The sequence below is a fragment of the Mobula birostris genome, chromosome 2 (genome assembly GCF_030028105.1).
Source record: "Mobula birostris isolate sMobBir1 chromosome 2, sMobBir1.hap1, whole genome shotgun sequence".
Classification (NCBI taxonomy): Eukaryota; Metazoa; Chordata; class Chondrichthyes; order Myliobatiformes; family Myliobatidae; genus Mobula; species Mobula birostris.
Genome location: NC_092371.1, coordinates 229,742,401 through 229,764,788, shown reverse-complemented (window position 1 = coordinate 229,764,788; position 22,388 = coordinate 229,742,401). Strand labels below are relative to the sequence as shown.

The following is a 22,388-nucleotide window of genomic DNA, read 5'->3' as shown; positions in this document are numbered from 1 at the left end:
AATTCCAGTTACATGTGAATTGTTTGCCAGAACAAATTACACATGTTATTTAGCATTTATTTTGCTCTTGAAACAGCTGACATTAATTCAATGTGCCACATAAACAGCACACGGAATACAACTATAAAGGATGTAATTAGTTTACACTTCTGTTCATAATCTTAGACATCATCTACCTGTTCATATATCAGGAAAACATATCTGTAACTTAAAGCAGAGGCATTGTTAAATCAGCATGATATTTATACCCAGACTCCAATCCTGAAGCTGAGCAAATGCAAGAAGGTTTTACTCTCACTGACATATTTTATGCCCCTTCATATAATATTTCAAGCTAATGTAGAGCACAGAAGTAATTATTAAAATTGCTATACTTGTCATCACTGGCTCAGCTGACATCACTTTAGTCTCTGAGTGAAGTTGTGGGCTTGACTTCTGTCTGAAGAACCTGAGCACAAAATCTCCAATTGATTTTAGAACATAGAAAGTACAGCAAGGAACAGGCCCTTTGGCCTATAATGTTGTGCTGTGCTGAACCAGCTAAAAAGAAATTCAAAAACACCCAAACACTAATCCCTCCAAACTACACAATGTCCATTTCCCTCCATCTTCCTCACATTCATGTACCTATCTAAATGTCTCTTAAAAGCCTCTAATGTACTTGCCTCTACCACCATACCTGGCAGCACATTCTAGGCATCTACCACTCTGAGTAAAAAGCTCGCATCCATCCCCTTTGAACCTACCTCTCTCACCTTTTTTGGACATAGAACAAATAAAGGGAGCACCTGGATTTGAACCAGGGACCTCTTGATCTGCAGTCAAATGCTCTACCACTGAGCTATACCCCCAACTTGTTGGAATACTTTGAAAGTGCTGTATTATTAAAGGAGCAATGTACACAAAATGCTGGAGGAAGTCAGAATTTCTTGTGTTCATTACAGAAAGAAACATTCTTCAGCAGGATGTAAAAGATCACATTGCTCAGTTCAAGTAGGAGTAGAGAATCTCTGATGTTCTGCCCAACACTTATTCCTGAACCGGATCTCCAAACGTGGTTAGTGTGGTCACTGTCACATCTCTGTCTATGGAGAATATGACCGCTTATGAATTAGCTGACATCTTTCCTGCTGCAACTATTGAGAATTGCATCAATGTAGGCACATCGTGTTAAGATTTCCTGAGATCATAAAAAGTGTTTTTATAAATACAAGATCAGCTTTATTCCAGTCCATTGGGCCAGCTCTAACATTCAATCTGGCTGATCTATATTCTCTCTCAATCCCATTCCCTTAACATCTCCCCATAACCTTTGATGCCCTGACTAATCATTACTCTATCATGCTCTTTTTTCACTGCTGCCTCCAGGTAGAAGATACAAGTGCCTCTGGACTTGTACGACTGGGCTCAAGAACAGTTACTACCCCTCAACCATCATGCACTCAAACAAAAGGGGATAATTACACTCAGTAGACATTAGGTGCAGGAGTAGGCCATTCAGCCCTTCGAGCCAGCACTGCCATTCACTGTGATCATGGCTGATCATCCATAATCAGTATCCAGTTCCTGCCTTATCCCCATAACCTTTGATTCTGCTATCTTTAAGAGCTCATCCAAGTCTCTGGATGCTTTCTTGAAAGCATCCAGAGACTTGGCCTCCACTGCCTTCTGGGGCAGAGCATTCCACCTATCCACCACTCTCTGGGTGAAAAAGTTTTTCCTCAACTCCGTTCTAAATGGCCTGCCCCTAATTCTTAAACTGTGGCCTTCGGTTCTGGACTCACCCATCAGCGGGAACATGCTTCCTGCCTCCAGTATGTCCAATCCCTTAATAATCTTATATGTTTCAATAAGATCCTCTCTCATCCTTCTAAATTCCAGTGTATACAAGCCCAGTCGCTTCAATCTTTCAAAATATGACAGTCCCGCCATCCCGGGAATTAACCTTGTGAACCTACGCTGCACTCCCTCAATAGCAAGAATGTCCTTCCTCAAATTTGGAGACAAAAACTGTACACAATATTCCTGGTGTGGTCTCACCAGGGCCCTGTACAGCTGGAGAAGGACCTCTTTGTTCTTATACTCAATTCCCCTTGTTATGAAGGCCAGCATGCCATTAGCTTTCTTCACTGCCTGCTGTACCTGCATGCTTGCTTTCAGTGACTGATGTACAAGAACACCTAGATCTCGTACTTCCCCTTTTCCTAACTTGACTCCATTTAGATAATAATCTGCCTTCCTGTTCTGACCACCAAAGTGGATAACCTCACATTTATCCACATTAAACTGCATCTGCCCACTCACCCAGCCTGTCCAAGTCACCCTGCATTTTCATAATATCCTCCTCACATTTCACACTGCCACCTAGCTTTGTGTCATCTGCAAATTTGCTAATCTTACTTTTAATCCATCTAAATCATTAATGTATATTGTAAACAGCTGCGGTCCCAGCACTGAACCCTGCGGTACCCCACCAGTCACCGCCTGCCATTCCGAAAGGGACTTGTTAGTCGCTACTCTTTGTCTTCTGTCAGCCAGCCAATTTTCAATCCATGCCAGGACTCTGCCCCCAATACCATGTGCCTTAATTTTGCCCACTAATCTCCTATGTGGGATTTTATCAAAGGCTTTCAGAAAGTCCAGGTACACTACATCCACTGGCTTTCCCTTGTCCATTTTCATAGTTACATCCTCAAAAAATTCCAGAAGATTAGTCAAGCACGATTTCCCCTTCGTAAATCCATGCTGACTCGGACCGATCCTGTTACTGCTATCCAAACGTGTGGTAATTTCATCTTTTATAATTGACTCCAGCATCTTTCCCACCACTGAAGTCAGGCTAACCGGTCTATAATTCCCTGTTTTCTCTCTCCCTCCTTTCTTGAAGAGTGGGACAACATTAGCCACCCTCCAATCCACAGGAACTGAGCCTGAATCAATAGAACATTGGAAAATGATTACCAATGCGTCCACGATTTCTAAACCCACCTCCTTAAGTACCCTGGGATGCAGAGCATCAGGTCCCAGGGATTTATCGGCCTTCAGACCCAACACTCATTCTATTTCTGGTGTTGGTCTCACTTTAAGGATGCTTTATCTTGTTATTTCATGCTCTCATTATTTATTGCTATTTATTTATATTTGCATTTGCTTAGTCTATTGTTCATTGTTATTTAGCGTTGTATGTGGTGATATGTACGTACTCTGATAATAAATTCTACTCTGACCTTTGAACCTATCAATCGCTGCGTTTAATATACTCTGGTCTCCATAACCATCAGTAACAATGAATTCCACAGATTCATCACTCTAGTGGGCTAAGCCTTACTTCCCTCAGACAGAATGTATACTATTCACAAAGCTTGTTTGCAAAGTAGGACTTTAGACAAAATTTGTTTTAACCTCAAAAAGGTGATTAGTTCTTGCCAACAACAACAGGAATTCTGCAGATGCTGGAAATTCAAGCAACACACATCAAAGTTGCTGGTGAACGCAGCAGGCCAGGCAGCATCTGTAGGAAGAGGTGCAGTCGACGTTTCAGGCCAAGACCCTTCGTCAGGACTAACTGAAGGAAGAGTGAGTAAGGGATTTGAAAGTTGGAGGGGGAGGGGGAGATCCAAAATGATAGGAGAAGACAGGAGGGGGAGGGATAGAGCCAAGAGCTGGACAGGTGATTGGCAAAAGGGGATACGAGAGGATCATGGGACAGGGGGTCCGGGAAGAAAGACAAGGGGGGGGGTGAACCAGAGGATGGGTAAGAGGTATATTCAGAGGGACAGAGGGAGAAAAAGGAGAGTGAGAGAAAGAATGTGTGCATAAAAATAAGTAACAGATGGGGTACGAGGGGGAGGTGGGGCCTTAGCGGAAGTAAGAGAAGTCGATGTTCATGCCATCAGGTTGGAGGCTACCCAGACGGAATATAAGGTGTTGTTCCTCCAACCTGAGTGTGGCTTCATCTTTGCAGTAGAGGAGGCCGTGGATAGACATGTCAGAATGGGAATGGGATGTGGAATTAAAATGTGTGGCCACTGGGAGATCCTGCTTTCTCTGGCGGACAGAGCGTAGATGTTCAGCAAAGCGGTCTCCCAGTCTACGTCGGGTCTCGCCAATATATAAAAGGCCACATCGGGAGCACCAGACGCAGCATATCACCCCAGTCGACTCACAGGTGAAGTGTTGCCTCACCTGGAAGGACTGTTTGGGGCCCTGAATGGTGGTAAGGGAGGAGGTGTAAGGGCATGTGTAGCACTTGTTCCGCTTACATGGATAAGTGCCAGGAGGGAGATCAGTGGGGAGGGATGGGGGGGGACGAATGGACGAGGGAGTTGCGTAGGGAGCGATCCCTGCGGAATGCAGAGAGGGGGGGGAGGGAAAGATGTGCTTAGTGGTGGGATCCCGTGGGAGGTGGCGGAAGTTACGGAGAATAATGTGTTGGACCCGGAGGCTGGTGGGGTGGTAGGTGAGGACCAGGGGAACCCTATTCCTAGTGAGGTGGCGGGAGGATGGAGTGAGAGCAGATGTACGTGAAATGAGGGAGATGCGTTTAAGAGCAGAGTTGATAGGGGAGGAAGGGAAGCCCCTTTCTTTAAAAAAGGAAGACATCTCCCTCGTCCTAGAATGAAAAGCCTCATCCTGAGAGCAGATGCGGCGGAGACGGAGGAATTGCGAGAAGGGGATGGCGTTTTTGCAAGAGACAGGGTGAGAAGAGGAATAGTCCAGATAGCTGTGAGAGTCAGTAGGCTTATAGTAGACATCAGTGGATAAGCTGTCTCCAGAGACAGAGACAGAAAGATCTAGAAAGGGGAGGGAGGTGTCGGAAATGGACCAGGTAAACTTGAGGGCAGGGTGAAAGTTGGAGGCAAAGTTAATAAAGTTAACGAGTTTATTAACTCATTGGAGCAGGAAGCAGCGCCAATGCAGTCGTCGATGTAGCGAAGGAAAAGTGGGGGACTGATACCAGAATAGGCACGGAACATAGATTGTTCCACAAACCCAACAAAAAGGCAGGCATAGCTAGGACCCATACAGGTGCCCATAGCTACACCTTTAGTTTGGAGGAAGTGGGAGGAGCCAAAGGAGAAATTATTAAGAGTAAGGACTAATTCCGCTAGACGGAGCAGAGTGGTAGTAGAGGGGAACTGATTAGGTCTGGAATCCAAAAAGAAGCGTAGAGCTTTGAGACCTTCCTGATGGGGGATGGAAGTATATAAGGACTGGACATCCATGGTGAAAATAAAGCAGTGTGGGCCAGGGAACTTAAAATCATCGAAAAGTTTAAGAGCGTGAGAAGTGTCACGAACATAGGTCGTAAGGGATTGAACAAGGGGTGATAAAACCATGTCGAGGTATGCAGAAACGAGTTCGGTGGGGCAGGAGCAAGCTGAGACAATAGGTCGGCCAGGACAGGCAGGTTTGTGGATCTTGGGTAGGAGGTAGAAACGGGAAGTGCGTGGTGTGGGAACTATAAGGTTGGTAGCAGTGGATGGGAGATCCCCTGAGCGGATAAAGTCGGTGATGGTGTGGGAGACAATGGCCTGGTGCTCCTTAGTGGGGTCACGATCGAGGGATAAATAAGAGGAGGTATCCGCGAGATGTCGCTGTGCCTCGGCAAGGTAGAGGTCAGTACGCCAGACTACAACAGCACCCCCCTTATCGGCATGTTTAATAATAAGGTTAGGATTAGTGCGGAGGGAGTGGAGAGCAGAGCGTTCCGAAGGAGTGAGGTTGGAATGGGGACAAGGTGCGGTGAAGTCGAGACGGTTGATGTCCCGTCGGCAGTTAGCGATAAAGAGATCCAGAGCAGGCAGAAGACCAGAGCGGGGTGTCCATGAAGAAGAGGAGGGTTGAAGACGGGAGAAGGGGTCATCGGTGGGTGTGGAAGAGTCCTTGTCAAAGAAGTAGGCTCGGAGACGGAGATGGCGGAAGAAAAGTTCCGCATCGTGGTGAACATTTTAGTTCCACATCCCATTCCCATTCTGACATGTCTATCCACGGCCTCCTCTACTGTAAAGATGAAGCCACACTCAAGTTGGAGGAACAACACTTTATATTCCGTCTGGGTAGCCTCCAACCTGATGGCATGAACGTCGACTTCTCTAACTTCCGCTAAGGCCCCACCTCCCCCTCGTACCCCATCTGTTACTTATTTTTATGCACACATTCTTTCTCTCACTCTCCTTTTTCTCCCTCTGTCCCTCTGAATATACCTCTTGCCCATCCTCTGGTTCCCCCCCCCCCTTGTCTTTCTTCCCGGACCTCCTGTCTCATGATCCTCTCGTATCCCCTTTTGCCTATCACCTGTCCAGCTCTTGGCTCTATCCCTCCCCCTCCTGTCTTCTCCTATCATTTTGGATCTCCCCCTCCCCCTCCAACTTTCAAATCCCTTACTCACTCTTCCTTCAGTTAGTCCTGACAAAGGGTCTCGGCCTGAAACGTCGACTGCACCTCTTCCTACAGATGCTGCCTGGCCTGCTGCGTTCACCAGCAACTTTGGTATTAGTTCTTGCCAATCACATTTCAAGAACTAAAGACTGACTTCCCCTTTATGACTAGAAGGACAACTGTAAGTTGGAAGTTTACCTATCTGTTTGTGATCTTACAAGTGGCAGATGCTGTATTTAGAAAGAAAGATTAGCAAACAATCAAGAAAGAGAATTAATTAATTTATTTATTGAGATACAGCGCAGAACAGGCTCCTCCAGCCCTTCAAGCTGCACCACCCAGCAACCCCCAATTTAATCCTAGCGTAATCACGGGACAATTTACAATGACCAATTAACCTTCCAAACAGTACACCTTCAGACTGTGGGAGGAAACTGGAGCACCCGGAGGAAACCGATGCTGTCATGGTGGGGAGAACATACAGTCTCCTTACAGGCAGTGGTGGGATTTGAATCCAGGAATTCTGGTTCTAGTACTGCTAACCACTTTGTTACCGTGCCACCCAAAAAAATGACCTACTGGCAAGGAAGTGAAGATCCATCACAACAGGAGCATTAAATAAAATCAAATTAAAGTTAAAAGCAATTGAAATAATACTTAAAATGTCATAAGAAAAATACAAATTGAAATATAAAAATCACATTAAATAATGATTCAATAATTATGGAAACATCTCATGGAATGAATCATATATTTAAGCAAGAATGCTATGAATATTTTATTGAAGTTGTCTTCATATCCAGCTAGCCACATCTGATATTGTTATATGTAGTGTATTTAAAATTTATATGTGGTATCAAATGCTTTGATGTTTCATGAATGTAACACAGGAACATTTAGAACCAAGACGGTTGTTGAATGTAGAACGCTTTAGGTTTCATAAGTGGAATTAAAAAGAAGGGGTGTCCATTTCAGCATACGTGGATGAATTGAAGAAATATTCTGAACCCTGTCAGTTCAGTGATGAGCTTAATAGTGCACTGAGAGGGCACGTAGTTTGTGAAACCTGACAAGAAAACATTCAAAAATGGCCCTGAACGTTTAAAAGAACAGATGAGATCATTGTAATGGAAACAGCAGCCACAGACACAGTCAGGAAAGAAAGTAAGCATGAACAAAATTACAATGTCTCAATAGGAACCTGTCTGGCCAAACAAATAGTGTTACCAATGTGGTGGGTCTCACATTCATCAGGCCAATATAGAATTAGATGTGAAACTTATAGAAAATATAACAAAGCTTGTCTCATATAAAGAGCATGTTAGGCAGACAAAAATAAATGGACTGCACAAGGAAGAGGAAAACATAAAAAGCCAAGTTTCAAAGAGAGCACTAATCTGCATGCTGTTGATGAAAAATCTGATACTGATGAGAGTAACAGACAATGAGGCAACCTTGAGATTTATATGAACATAAGAACATAAGAAATAGGAGCAGGAGTAGGCCATCTGGCCCATCGAGCCTGCCTCGCCATTCAATAAGATCATGGTTGATCTGTCCGTAAACTCAGCTCCATTTACCTGCCTTTTCCTCACAACCCTCAATTCCCCTACTATGTAAAAATCTATCTAACTGAATCTTAAATATATTTAGTGAAGAAGCCTCAACTGCTTCCCTGGGCAGTGAGTTCCACAGATTCACCACTCTCTGGGAAAAACAGTTTCTCCTCATCTCTGTCCTAAATCTTTTCCCCTGAATCTTGAGACAATGTCTCCTAGTTCTAGTCTCACCTACTAATGGAAACAACTCTTCTACTTCTATCTTATCTATCCCTTTTTTGTATGTTTCTATAAGATCCCCCCTCATTCTTCTGAAAATGAACAAGAGACAAGCAACATGGCTTACCACAGAAGTGAACGGTAAATTAATTAAAATGGAATTGGACACTAGCTTAGCTGTTTCAGCCATTCCATGAAATGAGTTTAAGCAACATTTCAAAGATACTGAACTGAAGCCTGCAGATATCAAACTAAGAGTATATACTGGAGAGAAGACAACTCCTGTGGCAATGACATTTGTAATAGTGAAAAATAACAAATAACAACCAAAAAACAACAGCATTAGGCTTGTATGTGGTATAATCAGGAGGGCCAGCATTGTGGTGTTGTATTTGGCTGAGACAAGTAAAACTCTTGATTGGAAATCCATCTACAATTTACATGCCAAATTAACTGCAATAGAGTCGACTGAAAGCAAATTAAGAAAGGTATTCAATGATGCCACAGTAGTGTTCAAGGATGGTACAGGAAAACTCAAACATATCAGGGGCAAAATAGTGTTAAATGAAAATACCACACCCAAGTTTAACAAAGTACATCTGGTTCCTTATATGATCCATGACAAAATAGCCAGTGAGCTAGATTGCGTGAAGGCTGAAGAAATTCTTTTCCAGGTTGAGTAGTGCCCTTGGGCAATGCCAGTGGTCCCAGTAACCAAAAAGAATGAATCTGTCAGGTTCTGTGCTGATTTTAAGGTCACTATCAACCCAGTACTGAATGTTGATCAATACATTTCAAAATGACTTGTGTCATGAAATTTGTTAACAGCAGCAGCAGTTCAATGCAATACATGATAATATAGAAATAAAGAATAAATAAATAAATAAATAAATAAATAATCAAGTCAATCTATTACAGTAAGATATATATGTATATTGAATAGATTAAAATGCATAAACAGGAAGAATATATATTTTTAAAAAAAGGGAAAAAAGGTAAGGTAGCATTCATAGGTTCAATGTCCACTTAGAAATTGCATGGCAGAGGGAAAGAAGCTGTTCCTGAATCACTGAGTGTGTGTCTTCAGGCTTCTGTACCTCCTTCCTGATGGTAACAATGAAAAGAGGGCATGTCCTAGGTGATGAGTGTCCTTAATAATGAACATTGCCTTTGTGAGGCACAGTTCCTAGAAGATGTCTTGGATAATATGGGGACTAGTAACCAAGATGGAGCTGATTAATTTTACAATTTCTGTAGCTTCATTTGGTCCGGTGCAGTATCAGCCTGTCAGAATGCTCTCCATGATACAACTATAAAGGTTTTTGAGTGTTTTAGGTGACAAACTGAATCTCTTCAAACTCATAATGAAATATATCCACGGTCTTGCCTTCTTTATAACTGTATTGATATGTTGGGACAAGGTTAGATCCTCAGAAATCTTGACATCCAGGAAGTTGAAATTGCTCACTCTCTCCACTTCTGATCCCTCCATGAAGATTGGTTTGTGTTCCCTCATCCTACCCTTTCTGAAGTCCACAATCTTAGTTTCGTCTTATTGACACTGATTGCAAGGTTGTTGCTGTGACACCACTCAACTAGCTGGTATATCTCACTCCTGCACACACTCTTATCTCCATCTGAGATTCTACCAACAATGGTTGCATCATCAGAAAATTTATAGATGGTATTTGAGCTACGCTTGGCCTACAGTCACGGGTGTGAGGAGGAGATATTATCGCCAATCCATATAGATTGTGGTCTACCAGTTAGAAAGTCAAGGATCCAATTAGACCATATGACATAGAGTTATGCCACTTGGCCCATTGTGACTGCTCCGCCATTTAATCATGGCTGATCCCTTTTTACTCCTCCTCATCCCATTTCTTGGCCTTTGCCCCGTAACCTTTGATGCCATGTCCAATCAAGAACCTATCAATCTCTGCCTTAAATACACCCAACAACCTACATGTGGCAACAAATTCCACAAACTCCTCACCCTCTGGATAAAGAAATTTCTCCGCATTTCTGTTTTGAATGGACGCCCCTCTATCCTGAGGCTGTGCCCTCTTGTTCTAGACTCTCCCACCACAGGAAGCATCCTTTCCGCATCTATTTTGTCCAGGCCTTTCAACATTCAAAAGGTTTCAATGAGACTCCCCCCTCATCCTTCTGAATTCCGGCGAGCACAGACCCAGAGCTATCAAATGTTCCTCGTATTATAACCCTTTCATTGCTGGAATTATCCTTGTGAACTTCCTCTGGACCCTCTCCAATGCCAGCACATCTCTTCTAAGATGAGGAGCCCAAAACTGTACACAATACTCACCAGTGCCTTATAAAGCCTCAGAATCACATCCCTGCACTTGTATTCGAGACCTCTTGAAATGAATGCCAACATGGCGTTTCCCTACCTCACCACTAACTCAGCCTGCAAGTTAACATTTAGGGTGTTTTGCACAAGTATTCCCAAGTCCCTGTGCATCTCAGATTTTTGGATTTTCTCCTCCTTTAGAAAATAGTCCGCACATTTATTTCTACTACCAAAGTGCATGACCATGCATTTTCCAACATTATATTTAATTTGCCACTTTCTTGCCCATTCTCCTAATCTGACTAAGTCCTTCTGCATCCTATTTATTTCCTCACCACTACCTGCCCTTTCACCAGTCTTCATATCATCTGCAAACTTGGCAACAAAGCCATCTATTTCATCATCTAAATCATTTATATACAGCATAAAAAGAAGTGGTTCCAATGTTGACCCCCTGCAGAACACCACTAGTCACTGGCAGCCAACCAGACAAGGATCCTTTTCTTCCCACTCGCTGCCTTCTTCCAATCTGTCAATGCTGTAACCATCTTAGTAACTTTCCTGTAATACCATGGACTTTTAACTTGGGAAGCAGCCTCATGTGTGGCACCTTGTCAAAGGCCTTCTGAAAATCAAAATATACAACATCCACTGCATCCTCTTTATCTATCCTACTTGTAATCTCCTCAAAGAATTCCAATAGACTCATCAGGCAGGATTTTCCCTGAAGGAAACCATGCTGACTTTGGCCTATCTTGTCCTATGACACCAAATACGCCATCACCTCATCCTTAACAATTGACTCCAAAATCTTCCCAACCACTGAGGTCAGGGTAACTGGTCTATAGTTTTCTTTCTGCTGCCTTCCTCCTTTCTTAAAGAGTGAAGTGACATTTGCAATTTTCCAGTCCTCTGGCCCCATGTCAGAGTCCAATGATTTTTGAATGGTCATTTCTCATGCCAGCACAATCTCTAATGCTACCTCTTTCAGAACCCTAGGGTACAGTTCAGCTGGTCTGGGTGACTTGTGTATCTTTAGATCTTTCAACTTTTTGAGCACCTTCTCCCTGGCAATATTAACTGCACCCATTTCGCTTCCTTCACACACTACAACATCTGGCACACTGCTAGTGTCTTCCACAGTGAGGACTGATGCAAAATACTCATTTGCAGAGTGGTCCTTTTTAGGATTTGTCAATTATTGCCAAACCTAGCTACTCTTCTCCATTGTTTGAACTCATTACTACAAGTTTGGGAAGAAATGGCAGTGGATATATGAACGCAAACGCGAGGAATTCTGCAGATGCTGGAAATTCAAGCAAATTCAACACAAGTATTGGCTCAAAGCCTTGTCTGGTGGCCTGGGATAGACCAGCAGATCAAGCAGCTTGCCAAACACTGTACAGGACGCCAACACATCCAGGAGGTGCCGACCGCTGTGCCTCTCCATCCCTGGGAATGGTCTGCATTGCCCTGGCAGACAATTCATGGGATTTGGCCAGACCATTTATGGGCACAAGTTTCTTGGTAGTAGTGGTTGCAGCTAATTAGTGGCCCAAAGTGTTTCCCATGGCTCCCACGACAGTCTGGCACACCACTGATAGGTTGAGAAGCCTCTTCTCAGGGATTGGCGTTTCAGAATACTTATTCAGTGACAGTTTGTTGCTGAGTAGTTTCAGTCATTCCTGAAAGTGAATGAAGTAAGACGTATCACATCCGCACCGTACCACCCACCTACTAACAGCTCGGTGGAAAGGTTTGTCCAGAGTCTGAAGAATGTACTGTGAGCAATGTCAGCTGAACACGCTACACTGACACTGAATCAGACACTCACCAACTTCCTCCTTGCATGTGGCAATGCAGCACATTTCACAGCCAGTGACTCACCAGCTACGCTGTTCCTGGGTCATCCCTTATTCTCATGCTTGGATCTCCTCAAACCCAATCTCAGAAGGAGTTTGCGGGACAAACAGCCAAGACAAATTGAGGGCTTCTCATACGAGGAGGTCAGACATTTCAGTCCTAGACAAGCAGTCCTAGCGAGAGACTACAGAGATGAACAAAAGTGATTACTCGGAAAGGTTAGGGACAGAACTTCACCACTCTCCTGCACAGTGGAGATTGCGTCTGAAGTTACATGGAGATGAAAGATCAATCAGTGGATGAGAGCAGAGTCAATTGTTAGAAGGAAGCTGTTCAGAGCTGTCAGAACCTCTTCCTGCAGTCCCAGAGTCAATTCCTATAACCACCACAGATGAGGCCCCAGAACCTGAGATTGTTTCACAGCCACAAGTCTCTCCTGCCAAGCAGAGTGAACCCCCTCCCCCCTCCCCATGTCAGGAAATAAGTTATCCCACAAGAGTAAGAAATCCTCCACAGCGATTAAATCTCAGGACTGAAATAGGATAATCTAAAATTTACTATGCTGTGGATGTCTTCTTGTCATATACTGTGTTTATATAACATGACTAGAGAGCAATACAGTATGTTACGTATTTGAGTTGAAATAAATTTGATATTGAGTTGCTTATAACTCAGCAGGGAGGAATGTAGTGTATTTAATATTTCAGTCACATTTGAGTAATATTGTAAATATATTGTGTGATTAAGCATTCTTTACTTGTTTACAAACATATAACTCACTATAACTCTATGCCATACAACTGCTATATACATACAGACATGCACAGCATTACATTGTCCCATTCAGGCCTAAGGGTTTAATCGCTGTGGAGGATTTCTTACTCCTGTGGGATAAAGTCTTTCCTTACTAGTGGGTGGCTGGGTGGGGGGTCACTTTGTTTACATAATTCATTATAGGTTATATGTAAGAAGCACGTGAAGTACGTCATTACACCACCATTTCATATGGGAGCACCTCACGAACGAGAAACTAAGTAGACCATTATCCCAGCTTCTGTGTTTTTCTTTTGATTAGTTTTTGGAGTTACAAAACATAACACTATGCAAAACTGTTCCGCAGCAATAAATCAAATGAATGATGGCTAAAACTTAGCAAATTCAATATATTATTATGTGACTTAATTAAATTTCCTCAGAAAATGTAAAACATAAGCAAGTAAGTGTCAACACTGGAAGAGTCTCTCCAGAGGCTGGGCAGTGTGAAGGAAGGAATGTAAATCTGGAGGAAAGTGCATTTGTAATTGGATAGAGAATGATTAAGTATTTTAGAATAAGGCACTTCCAACCCATTGATTTTCAGCTTAGTCCCTCTATAAAAAGAATTTTTCCCCAAGCAACACACAAATAATTCAAGAGAAGAGGGTGATGTTCTTATTGCATTTGTGCTGGGGTGGGTTTGGGGTGGTGTGTTGATGGTTGTGTTGCCATTGTTTTTTGTGTGGGGGTGTGGGCTTTTGCTGTTTCTCTTTGAACTGACCCCCATGATCTTCTTTGTTTCGTGGTGGCTATCTGGAGAAGACAAATCTCAGAGTTTTATACTGCATACCTACTTTGATAATAAATGAACATTTGAACTCAGCAGCTCAGGCAACATATCTGGAGAGGAATAAGCAGTTGACATTTCGGGCCTAGATCCCTCAGCCAATCCAAATGATGGGTCTCAGGCCTAAAAGCATTAGTGAAACAGATTCTTTTTCAGCAACAATCCAGTAGTTTTCTTTATTGCCAATGCTTAACATTTATTGTTGCCATTACTAATATGGACTTTCATTCCAGATGCATTTACTTCCTTGAATTTGTGTTCCACAGCTGCTGCAGTGAATGCTTTTGGACCAATATATCAATTCACGTTCAAACTTAATGGTACAACTGTAGATATCAAGGCTTTACAGAAGCAGCAGGAATTAATTGAGTTGAACCAAATTCAAAAGCAAGATAAAACTAAAGATAAAAAAGGAGGCCACAGTGGCAAAGCAGTTATTGCTGGCAATCATTGATAGAGATTCAATTCTCACCTCTGTCTATAAGAAGTACGTATGTTCTCCTCATGACCGCATGAGTTTCTTCCAGGTGCTCTGTTTCCTTCCCACATTCCAAAGGCAGAAACATAGCAAACCAGCAGCGTAATCCTTCAACTGTGTTGGTTGCTGACATAAAACAACACGTTTCACTTTGTGTTTCAGTACTCACAGCTGACCTTTCATGTGTTAGGATTTAGAGCATTTTAAAGGAGCGGATTGTAGCAAATTGGATGGCGTGGCTCGAAGGGCTAGAATGGCCTATTATGTGCTGCACTACCTCAAGAAACAAATAACTAATACCGACAAGATACGATGGACTTTAATGAATGGTCCCATTCTATTCCAATGCATTTTGAATATGGCATCACCCAGAAGGGATTTAGACAATAGACAATAGACAATAGGTGCAGGAGTAGGCCATTCAGCCCTTCGAGCCAGCACCACCATTCACTGTGATCATGGCTGATCATCCACAATCAGTACCCTTTTCCTGCCTTCTCCCCATATCCCTTTGATTTTGATTTGTGGCATAAAAGGATATGACTGTGAGGCGTGAAACTGATCAGACAATCACATTGCAGAATTCTTTCAGATAGATAAGCAGGGATTAAAATTTCAGATTTTAATCATGACACAGAAAATAAAATGCTGATTGTAATTTGGACGTAGGATTAAAGAAGATTAAAATAATATAATGATTGTTTATGATTTTAATAATCATCACATTTTCAAATATTATTCAGAGAAAATTAAACTCTGTAAGATTTGGGTGGAAGGGTGAAGATACATCTCTATCAAAAGAGGTGTAAGGCGCTAGCCTTCAGGTCAGCCTCAAGCAAGATGTCCCATCCCATGCCCCCGGATCAGGGTCACATGAAACCATGGGAGCAGGCAGTAGATGGTCATATGATCAGCTGGTACATATCACAAATCCTGGTTATGTGACAATTGACACCAGGCAGAAAATCTCTGAAGAGTGTTGATAATGGCTGTGGCCACCTGTCTTGTAAAGACACTGCCCAGAAGGCGGCAATGGCAAACCACTTCTGTAGAAAAAATTGCCAAAAACAATCATGGTCACTATGATTGCCTACGTCATATGATATGGCACATGACGTTGATGATGATTTGTAAAGTTAGTTTTCAAGGCCTGAGTGATTATTCTGCATTTACTATGATATTGCTAAAAATTCATTTAATCTGGATCAAGTGTTTCAAACATTTTATAATAATAATGTTGTACATTTGCATAATATGTTTAAATTCACCTAAAGTCACCTGATGGATTGCAGCTGTAATGATTATGGGGAAACAGGTAGTGCATAATACCAGGTTCTGGAAGAGGGATAGCAGAAGCGGTTGTTAATTTTGCACAGTTGTGATAATGAAAGATGACTTCTGGCATCATTAAAATGCAAATTCTGGATTTATGTCATTTGTCAACACATCAAAATTTAACTGAGTATTCATGCTATGCTCAGCTGAATTCTTTCATGTTTAGTGCCAAGTTTTCACAAGCTCCCATTTTGCATTCTGGGTGCCATGGCACCATGACATTATTACATCTGGGACAATCCTGGAGTTCACAGTTCAATTTCAGTGCTGTTCTGAAAGGAGTCTCCCCTTGGAATGTTTGAATTTTCCCTGGGTGCTCCAGTTTCCTCCCACAGTCCAAAGACAAAGGGTAGGTTAATTGGTTACCGTAAACTGTCCCGCGATTAGGTTAGGGTCCATCGGGTTTGCGAGGCTGAATCGCGAAATAAATTAATAAATAATTTCATTCCCGATCAATAAAACAACATGAAAATTTAAAAAAACACAAGCAAAGAAACCTCAGAAAATCCTGTAGTAAGTTTCTGGCAATAATGCTCATTGGTTTCACTGCCTTTCTTTCCAAAAGATCAAATATTTAATCTTATTAAGAAGTTATGCAGCAGATTTGTCTTCATCTGTCTCTGCTGATGACCAATTTTGCTTCTTTTTCTACACTATTAATTTGTTTGAGCAGCACTGCGATCTTGTGATTGTTTAATGAGGTGTGATAAATCTCATAATTATCCAAAATTCTTTCTAGCCTATTTCAATTACTTGCTGGACTACCTGTCAACTCTGTTTTGCTGGGATTTGCAGAACTGTACAATGGCTGCATTCCCAGAGTTTCATATTCTAGTTTTTCCATTAAAAATGATGCAGTCACACAGACTAGGAGACAGCTGAGCAAAACCAGCTTAGCTGTCTGGAATTTGCATGGGGGTTGTCTGGCAGAAGACTGGTGAAACCCCAAGAGAAACAATTTAAGTAATGGCAGGAGATCGTGGAACTTCAGGACCAAGATCTGCTTGATCGGTTTGGAGTAAGGTTAGTTGACAAACATGTGACATTGATTGTTGGCTTATTCGCCTTCACTTTTTCCTCTTAATAAAAAAAAAACATTCTGGCACATTCAGAGCAAGTTGGTTTTGATTTCAATACTTTGCAACACTGGATACTAAGACCATAAGGAGCAAGCAGAGGAAGATATCAGAGCTACAAAGGAACAATTGGATCAAGGATGAACCAGGTAGAAGTTCAGAAAAGTATTCAGTTTCTCAGGCTCCTTCTTCCTTTCAGGTAGGTTGTGGACAATCTGTGCCTCAACTTCACTGTAACACATACAGTACAGAATACTGGAGGAACTCAGAAGGTCCAGTAGCAATCTATACAGAATGTCCAGTCCACATTTTGGGCCTAGAACCTTGATCAGGACTGGAAAGGAAGGGGGAAGGAGTCAGAATAATAAGTTGGGTGGAGGGGAAGGAGTACACGGGAAAGAGATAGGTAAAGCCAGGTGGGTGGGGGAGGAGGGATGAAGTGAGAAGCTGAGAGGTGATAGGTGGTAAAAGGGCTGAAGAAGAAGGAATCAGATAGAAGAGGATAGTGGACCAAGGAAGGAGGAGGACAGCCAGGGGAATGTGATAGGCAGGTGAGGAGAAGAGGTAGGAGGGGAACCAGAGTGGGGAATCGAAGATGAGGGAAGGGGGAGGAGGGAAAATTACTGAAACACATCAACTCCATTAGTTGCTTTTTGATAACTATCCTTTGATATGCACCTATTAATCAACTAGTGATATCAATACTGAAATATTATATTGACCCACCGTTAACAGCCATCCAGGAGTGCAAACATGATTTCTGACTTCACTGCCACAATGCCTAGCTCTGATCCCAGAGCTCTGAATTTACCTGCCAGAGAAACATTCCTTTGTGTCTAAATTGTTGATTCCCCATTGAAATTTTAAGCACCTAAATTGGAGTTTGGCTCTCTACATTCAGTGAAGTAGAATCCAAGTTCATGCATCCAGTCTTCATAGTTTGTTCTTTCAACCTTCCGAGAAGTACTGCTGAAAAAAAAAAGTAAGTTATTTGTGGTACAACTGATGCCACATGAAAGCAATTCACTTTGCCAGTACATAATCAGCTTATAAGGGAGTTTTCTACATTGGAGGTTCCAGAAATGTGATTAGTCTAGAATTCCTCTTCTGCATTTCCATTTCAGCTCTAGGACATGCCATATGGCAGATTCCCCTTAGGCTTTAGAGGTATCTCTGTAGCGAGGCCATTGCACAAGTAACATTGCACAAGAAGTAACTGAATGAGTGGGTGGTGGGGTGGAGCTATGTCTCTACCAAAGGAGATGTAAGGCACTCCTTCCCTCCACTAGTCTGTCAACCACCCTTGGGCAAGGTGTAGTATTTACTTAGCCACATTCCCCCCCCACCCCCACCATGATCAGGGTCATGTGAAGCCATGGGAACAGGTAGTGGACGACTAGCTGGTGCATATCAAAAGTCCTGGCTATGCGACCACTAACATCGGGCAGACAAACTCTGAAGGGTAATGGCTGGGATCACCCGCCTTTAAAAGACATTGCCCAGAAGGCAGTGGCAAACCACTACTGCAGAAAAATTTGCAAAGAACAATTATGGTCAAGTCTATGATTGCCCATGTCATATGACACACAAGTTCCAAGATCTTGCCACATTTTGGTAAAAACTTGTTCCCGAAAATACTTTCAAAGTTACACCCTATTGGATGCTGGTTAATTTCCATGGCAGAACAGCAAGAAAATTATCTTCAGCTCTGAAGGATTTTGTATTTTAATTGTGGTCTGAACTTTAAAAGCAAAGCTTTCAATCTGTGACTTGGTGAATACAAACAAAGGTTTCCCAATGTATAATACATGGCATCCCTGTGTGCCAGTGGAAAAAGTTCCTGTAAACCCTTCCTCCGGACATTGAAGTCTTTATTCTCCAAAACTAGAGGTTAATCTTACAAAGGGAAGACTGAACTTCAATCCTTTACTAGTGTCTTATTCTTGAACTAGATGTAGCCCTCTGCACTAATGGGCATGTTTACTACTAGAAAGAACAGTGCTTTACCACAGATCAAAATTACATGATTTATACTCTCCCCACTTCATCTTGAGAAACAAAATAGTGATTGATAACTTCAGAAAATGCATTTATGAGGTTCCTGTTTAATTCTATGTATTGATGAGGACAGTAGCTACTTGGAAATGTTAAAAAGTATTGTAAAAAGGATGAGTAGATTTTCAGATTTGCTCTTAAAGGGGTTGATTGCTCTATAATTGTGACTCTAACATTTTACAAGTTATAACATACTGCATTTTTTAAAAAAAGTTTATAACAGTACATTTGTGAAACTGAGGAAAGGAAAACAAAAACAAAACATATTGCTGCAAGGAGATTTGAATGAATGAGTTTTTAAAATCTGATGGTGGTGACTGTTCTGTAAAATGTCAACAAAGAGAAAAAAACAGATTAAGTGAAACAGTCTTGCTAGCTCACCTTTTGATTTCCTTGTGTTATACTTATGGTATGTTATCATGGTCTGATTTCATTTATCACTTCATTATTCTAACAACTTGCAAAATAAGTTGATACATGTACATTGAAACTTCCTTTTGATATAACTGTAACATACTGTATACATATATTATTGGACCTCAGGAGGTCCAATATGCATCACAGTATGGTATGGAAACACTAATACCCTTGAACAGAAAATCCTACAAAAAGTAGTAGATGTGGCCCAGTCCATCAAGAGTAAAGCCCTCCCCACCATTGAGCACATCTACATGGAGTGTTCTCACAGGAAAGCAGCTTCCATCATAAGACCATAAGATACAGGAGCAGAATTAGGTCATGTGGCCCATCGAGTCTTCTCCACCATTTCATCATGGCTGATCTAATTTTCCTCTCAGTCCCAATCACCTGCCTTCTCCCTGAGTCCCTTCATGCGCTGACCAATCAAAAATTTATCAATCTCTGCCTTAAATATGCATAAAGTTTGGACTCCTCAGCTGCCTGTGGCAAAGAATTCCACAGACACATCATTCTCTAGATGAGAAATTCCTACTCATCTATGTTCCAAAAGGACGCCCCTCTATTCTGAGGTTGTGTCCTCTTGTCTTAGACTCTCCCACCACAGGAAACTACTTCTCCACGTCCACTTTATCAAGACCTTTCACTATTTATTGGTTTAATGAGGTCACCCTTCATTGTTCTGAATTCGAGTGATACGGGCCCAGAGCCATCAACTACTCATCATATGACAAGCTATCCAATTGTAGAATCATTTTTGTCAGACTCCTTTGAACCCTCTCCAGTTTCAGCACATTCTTTCTAAGATAAAGGGCCCAAAACTGTTTACAATGCTCTAAGCAAGGCCTCATCAGTTCTTTATAAAGTCTCAATATTACATCCTTCCTTTTGTATTCTAATCCTCTTGAAATGAATGCTAGCTTCACTTTTGTCTACCTCACCACAGACTCAACCTGCAAGTTAACCTATGAGAATCCTTCACGAGGACTCTCAAGTCCCTTTGCACCTCAATTTTTTTTTGTATTTTCTCTCCATTTAGAAAGTGTATGATCATAAACTTCCTGAACCTGTATTCCATCTGCCCTTTCTCCTAATCTAAGTCCTTCTGTAGCCTCTCTACTTCCTCAAAACTACCTACCTCTTCAACAATCTTCATATCATCTGCAAACTTTGCAACAAAGCCATCAATTCCATCATCCAAATCATTGACATACAATATAAAAAGAATCAGTCCCAACAGACCCCTGTGGAACACAACTAATCACCACCAGACAACCAGAAAAGGCTCCTTTTGTTCCCACCAATTTTTCTTTGTCTTTCTTGCTTGATACTTCTTCAAAGAATTCCTACAGATTTGACAGGGAAGATTTTCCTGGATAAGGAGGCAAAAATTGCTCACAATAGTCAAGGTGAGGCCTCACAAGTGCCTTATAAAACCTCGGCATCACATCCCTCCTGTTATATTTCAGACCTTTTGAAATGAATGCTAACATTGCATTTGCCTTCCTCCCCATTGACTCAACCTGCAAGTTAAACTTCTGGGTGTTCTGCACAAGACTCCCAAGTCCCTTTGCATCTCAGATTTTTGGATTTTCTCCCCATTTTGAAAATAGTCTTCACATTTATTTCTTCTACCAAAGTGCATGACCATACATTTTCCAACATTGTATATCATTTGCCACTTTCTTACCTGATCTCCTAATCTGTTGAAATTCCTCTGCAGCATACTTGTTTCCTCAACACTAACTGCCCCTCCATCAATCTTCGTATCATCTGCAGATTTGAAAACAAAGCCGTCTGTTCCACCATCTAAATCATTTAAATATACAACATAAAATGAAGAGATTCCAACAACAGTCCCTGGGAACACCACTAGTCATTGGCAGCCAACCAGAAAAGGATTCTTTTATTCCCACTCACTGCCTCCTACCAATCAGTCAATGCTCTAACCATGCCTGTAACTTTCCTGTAATACCATGGGTTCTTAGCTTGTTAAGCAGCCTCACGTGTGGTACCCTGGCAAAGGACTTCTGAAAGTCCAAATATACAACGTCCACTGCATGCCCTTTATCTATCCTACTTGTAATCTCCACAAAAGAATTCCAACAGGTTAATCAGGCGAGATTTTCCCTTAAGTAAACCATGCTGATTTTGTTCTATCTTGTCCTGTGTCACCAAGTACTCCAAAACCTCATTCTTAGCAATTGATTCCAACATCTTCCCAACTACAGAGGTCAGTTTATAATTTCCTTACTGCTGCCTCCCTCCTTTCTTAGATATTGGTGTGACATTTGCAAATTTCCAGTCCTCTGGAAGCGAGAGCCCAATGATTCTTGAAAGATCATTACTAATGCCTCCACAATCTCTGCCACTACCTCTTTCAGAACCCAGGGTGCAGTTCATCTGGTCTGGGTGACTTATGTACTTTAGGTCTTTCAGCTTTTTGAACATTTTCTCCCTTGTAATACTAACTGTTCTCACTTCTCTTTCCTCACACCCTTCAACAACTGGCACACTGCTAGTGTCTTCCACAGTGAAGACTGATGCAAAGCACTCATTTAGTTCATCTGCCATCTCCTTGTTCCCTGTTATTATTATTTTCTAGTGGTCCAATATCCACTCTCATCTCTCTTTCATTTTTTTATATACTTGAAAAAGCTTTTTGTATCCACTTTGATACTGTTTGCTAGCTTGCTTTCAGATTTCATACTTTCCCTCTTCATGATTCTTATAGTTGCTTTCTGTGGTTTTTAAAAGTTTTCCAATCCTTTATCTTCCCATTAATTTTTGTTTTGTTGTATGCCCTCTCTTGTGCTTTTACATTAAATTTGACTTCCCTTGTCAGCCATGATTGTATTATTTTGCGATTTAAGTATTTCTTTGTTTTTGGAATACATCTATGCTGCAACTTCCTCATTTTTCCCAGAAACTCAAGCCATTGTCAGAATTTACTTTCTTCTTAACAAATTTCAAGTTGAACTCAATCATATAGTGATCACTGCCTTCTACGGGGTTCCTTTACTTTAAGCTCTCGAATCACCTTTGGATCGTTACATAATACCCAATCCAGTATAGCTGACTTTCTAATAGG

The 22,388-nt window shown here is 41.8% G+C and overlaps 1 non-coding gene across 1 annotated transcript; it reads right to left on the bottom strand.

Moving 5' to 3' along the window:
• Positions 1–779: 779 nt before the first annotated feature.
• trnac-gca (transfer RNA cysteine (anticodon GCA)) lies at positions 780–851 on the bottom strand. The gene has a single exon. It is a non-coding gene; the product is annotated as a tRNA-Cys (tRNA).
• Positions 852–22,388: the final 21,537 nt, after the last annotated feature.